Consider the following 5,353-nt stretch of genomic DNA (forward strand, 5'->3'; position numbering starts at 1 on the left):
TCAGTGCTTGAAACGTGTTTATTTTACCTCTGTAAATAATATCTTTTACTTGTGCATTACTTTTTATTATGCAATTACCCCCCACCTCCTGTTTCCCAGGTATGAAAATAGTCGTTGTCTTTTAAAAAAATCAAAGGTGAATTGTAACTCCATTTATTATGTGCGTGTATTCGATCCCATAATTTAAGTGCGTTACATGTTATTTCATGTGTGTTTAAGCCTGCAGGCTTAAACTATATAAATGTAATCCAAATTCCACCTCCATTATATTTAACTTGTTATTGTAGGCCAGATCATTTTAAAATAAAGTGACTATCCTTTCCAGATGTTTAAGGATCCTAGAACGTGACATTTAATGAAAGCCAACAGTAGTCAGCCATTACATTTCACATCAATTAGGTCATTAATTGTGAAGTGATTTAGTACAAGGAAAGCCAATAATATAACCTTTTAAAACATCATCATTAAATAAGCCATCAATTACATACTTCATTAAACTTCTGTTTATTAAAGGCAAATTACTTTAAAGCCAAGAGTAGAGCTGCACCCTACAGCTTTGTTGGTAAATATCCTAAGACAACTGGGCTCTTCAAAAAGGAGGGCGGTGGGAGGTTTCTGCTGCGTATCAGCAATTAAAGAGCCAGTGAAGCAGTAACTGCAATATGTACAATAATTGGTCACGATAAACGTGTAGAAATGATGGCTAAAATTTTCTTGAAGTAGGTGAATGCTTTTTTTCAATTCAAATATGTAAATTCCGAACAGAACATTTAAAGCAGAGCTAAACTCCTTCAACAATAACTATTGAATTCCTTACGCAGCAGGCATTAGTAAATAGATAGGAAGTAATAATATATTTATTTATGTAGGGACCTGCTGCCCTCTATTGTTAGCTGCTAATATGACAGTGTTATGTATAATTATGCATTAACACTTCCTGTCTCAGGGAGAGGCTTTGAAAACCCCAGAAGTGAAGAGAGAGACAGAGAACTGAGTTTAACTGAGATTACTGAGGTAATTTTAAATCCGGTTTCATGTCAGATTAGAAACTACTATGGAAGGACTAAAGCACAGGGTAGATAGGCTGACTCTGGGTTCTAATGCCACAAAACAGTTTCGGTCAGTCAGAAGCAGCATTCCAGGCTGGTTGGACCACAGTTGATGTCCGCCGGATTACTTAAATCCGATGCTGTGGCATGTCCTTAAACATGCTCAAAAACCCTAAAATGTGGCTGATTTACAACAATTTAGCAAAGAAGAGTGGGCCAAAATTCCTCCACAGCGATGTGAAAAACTCATTGCCAGTTATCACAAACACTTGATTGCAGATGTTGCCTCCAAGGGTGGCACAGTCAGTTCTAAGGTTTCTTAGGTTTAGGAGCAATTACTTTTTCACATAGGTCCAGGCAGGTTTGGACAGCTTTTTTACCTTAATAAGCGAAATCATGATTTAAAAACTGCATTTCAGATTTACTTTGGTTATCTCTGTGTAATATTAAAATTTGTTTTATGATCTCAATCAAATATGCAAAAAAATAAAAAATCAGGAAGGGACAAATACTTTTTCACAGAACTGTATATATACATTGGGTTATATGTGCACAATTCCAGGAAGATTAGTGTTGGGCCCTTTGCTGATAATACCTGTTTGTACATTGGATGTATGTACTGTTATTAATCTATTTTTATATAAAGTTTATATTGTTACCATACTGATGTACATCTCTCTATATATATATATATATATATATATATATATATATATATATATATATATATATATATATATATATATATATATATATATAGTTCATGTTATATACTGGTCTCAGAAGTTCCTCTGCTTCCAATTACTTTGATTAGGTTTTTGGCTGCTTTATAGGCACAAGCAATTTGAGTGATTAAAATATTTGGTGTCTATTTACTTAAAATAACTAGAATAAACATTGGGTGTATATTGTGCTTGTGTGCACTAAAATGAATGTCTTTTTTTTACTGAAAATATACAGTGGGGCAAAAAAGTATTTAGTCAGCCACCAAGTTCTCCCACTTAAAAGATGAAAGAGGCCTGTAATTGTCATCATATGTATACCTCAACTGAAATCCAGACAGTCACATTGTCTGATTTTTTAAAGAATTTATTTGCAAATTATGGTTGAAAATAAGTATTTGGTCACCTACAAACAAGCAAGATTTCTGTCCCTCACAGATCTGTATCTTCTTATTTAAGAGGCTCCTCTGTCCTCCACTCATTACCTTTATTAATGGCACCTGTTTGAACTTGTTATCAGTATAATGCCGCGTACACACGTAGCCGACTATCCGGCGGACTTAGTCCGGTGGACTTCCCGCCGGACTTTCTGAACGGGCTACTTGCCCACACATGGCACTTTTTCAGCAGACTAATACGGCGTACTAAGTCCGCCGGACTATCCGCCGTACTTTTGAAATGAACGGACACGCCCACACAAGCGGAGGAAAGTCCGCTCATTTTGAGCGCGTCTCCAGGTAGACGGGGCTAGCGAAGGAGGCGTCGCTGGCCCCGTCACCTGGTATGGACTTAAAGGGGAACTCCAACGGCGAAAAAAAATCGGCGTGGGGGTCCCCCCAGGTCCACATCAGACCCTTGTCCGAGCACGCTACCCGGCCGGCCAGGAAAGGGGGGGACGAGCGAGCCCCCCCCTGAGCCGTACCAGGCCACGTGCCCTCAACATGGGGGGGTGCCTTGGGGAAGGGGGGCCGCGTGGCCCCCCCACCCCAAAGCACCTTATCCCCATGTTGATGAGGACAAGGGCCTCTTCCTGACAACCCTGGCCGTTGGTTGCCGGGGTCTGTGGGCGGGAGCTTATCGGAAACCGGGAGCCCCCTTTAATAAGGGGGCCCCCGGATACCAGCCCCCCGCCCTATGTGAATAAATAAGTTGTACAATGTACCCCTACCCATTCACCTGTAAATAAAAGTAAAAAAAAAACACAACACACAAGGGTTAAAATAGTTTATTGGACGGCTCCGGGGGTCTTCTGTCCGTCTTCGGAGGTCTTCTCGCCGGACTCCTCCACTATATTCTGCTAGCTCTTTTGCTAGCGGAGGAGCCCGGCTTTCTTCTTCGCCGCCGCCCTCTTCTTCCGACTACGGGGGTCTTGTCCTCCTCTTCGGTTCTTCTTGCTGGGCCACCGCGCCTTCTTCTAGCTCTTTTACAGGCGGTGGCCCGGTCTTCTGTCTCAGCTGTCGCCGTCTTCTGTTCTTCGCTGGCCCTATCTACCTGGAGACGCCCTCAAAATAAGCGGACTTTTCTCCGGGCGGGAAAAGTCCATTAATTTCAAAAGTACAGCGGACTGGCATACACTCGGCCGGATTGTCTGGCGAAATTCGAGTCCGGCGGTAAGATTGGAGTGCAAAACTACTTTCTAAGTCCGCCGTACTTTTGGGTAAAAAAAGTCCGCCGGAGGCTACACACGGGCGGATTGTCCGGCGGACTTGAGTTTGCCGGACTTTTCCACCGGATTGTTTGATCGTGTGTACGCGGCATTAAAGACACTTGTCCTCCCTCTTTCCTATCCCGCTTCCTTGCTGATGGAGGTGCAACTTTTCTTCGGTCGTCCCGAATCTGGGTTCATCCAAAACCAAAACCGGTCCGAGAGAAGCGGAATCCCCCTTAGTCCGGCACAGACATGGCTCCTAAGTTCGACCCCCTCGAAATTAAAATCGTTTATCTGAGATGCACCGGTGGTGAGGTAGGGGCTACATCCGCTCTGGCCCCCAAAATCGGACCTCTGGGTTTGTCTCCCAAAAAAGTTGATGATGACATTGCCAAGGCAACCGGTGACTGGAAGGGCTTGAGGATCACTGTCAAACTGACCATCCAGAACAGACAGGCCCAGATTGAGGTTGTACCATCTGCCTCTGCTCTGATCATCAAGGCCCTGAAGGAGCCTCCACGTGACAGGAAGAAGCAGAAGAACATTAAACACAGTGGAAGCATCACATTTGATGAAATTGTCAGCATTGCTCGTCAGATGAGGCATCGTTCCCTGGCCAGAGAACTATCTGGTATGATTAAGGAAATCCTGGGCACAGCACAGTCTGTGGGCTGCAACATTGATGGCAGACCTGCACACGATGTAATTGATGATATCAACAGTGGTGATGTTGAATGCCCAACAAGCTAAATCTCGCTGAAGAGCTTTAATATTTAATAAAAAACAACAAATTGCTCTGAAAAAAAAAAGACACTTGTCCACAACCTCAAACAGTTACACTCCAAACTCCACAATGGTGAAGACCAAAGAGCTGTCGAAGGGCACCAGAAATAAAATTGTAGACCTGCACCAGGCTGGGAAGACTGCAATAGGCAAGCAGCTTGGTGTGAAGAAATCAACTGTGGGAGTAATAATTAGAAAATGGAAGACATACAAGACCACTGATAATCTCCCTCGATCTGGGGTTTCTACGCAAGATCTCAACCCATGGGGTCAAAATGATCACAAGAACAGTGAGCAAAAATCCCAGCCCATCTGAGGTTTGCTAGAGAGCATTTGGATGATCCAGAAGAGGATTGGGAGAATGTCATATGGTCAGATGAAACCAAAGTAAAACTGTTTAGTAGAAACACAACTCGTTGTGTTTGGAGGAGAGAGAATGCTTAGTTGCCAACCAAAGAACACCATACCTACCATGAAGCATGGGGGTGGCAACATCATGCTTTGGGGCTGATTCGCTGCAAAGGGAACAGGACGACTGATCTGTGTACATGAAAGAATGAATGAGGGCCATGTATCATGAGATTTTGAGTGCAAACCTCCTCCCATCAGCAAAGGTATTGAAGATGAAATGTGGCTGGGTCTTTCAGCATGACAATGATCCCCAACACACCACCTGGGCAATGAAGGAGTGGCTTTGTAAGAAGCATTTCAAGGTCCTGGAGTGGCCTAGCCAGTGTCCAGATCTCAACCCCATAGAAAACCTTTGCAGGGAGTTGAAAGTCCATGTTGCCCAGCAACAGCCCCAAAACATCACTGCTCTAAAGGAGATCTGCATGGAGGAATGGGCCAAAATACCAGCAACAGTGTGTGACAACTTAGCCGCCTGACAAGTAGAGTCCCGTTCTGTACAATGGAACCGTTCTAATCGGAGAGACACAAGTCACTCCGACTTAGAAAAAGGTTCCTGTACGACTTTGGGGGCGACTTGAGGCGACTTGCATTGACTTCTATACAGAAGTCGTTTTGCAAGTCGCCGCGGTGGTCGCGTCCAGGTCGCCTGAGGCAGTCGCGCTGTAAGTCGTGCTGCCTCAGTGTGAGCCGGACCTTACAAAAAACGTTTGACCTCTGTCATTGCCAACAAAGGATATATA

At 43.8% G+C, this 5,353-nt stretch overlaps 1 pseudogene; it reads left to right on the plus strand.

Annotated features, from left to right (window-relative positions):
• The first annotated feature begins 3,656 nt into the window (after nucleotides 1-3,656).
• On the plus strand, nucleotides 3,657-4,228 carry LOC143963690 (large ribosomal subunit protein uL11 pseudogene; annotated as a pseudogene).
• Nucleotides 4,229-5,353: the final 1,125 nt, after the last annotated feature.

This window comes from Lithobates pipiens, unplaced genomic scaffold, assembly GCF_037356315.1.
Source record: "Lithobates pipiens isolate NorthernLeopardFrog02 unplaced genomic scaffold, aLitPip1_a1.2 Scaffold_8, whole genome shotgun sequence".
NCBI classification, from domain to species: Eukaryota; Metazoa; Chordata; class Amphibia; order Anura; family Ranidae; genus Lithobates; species Lithobates pipiens.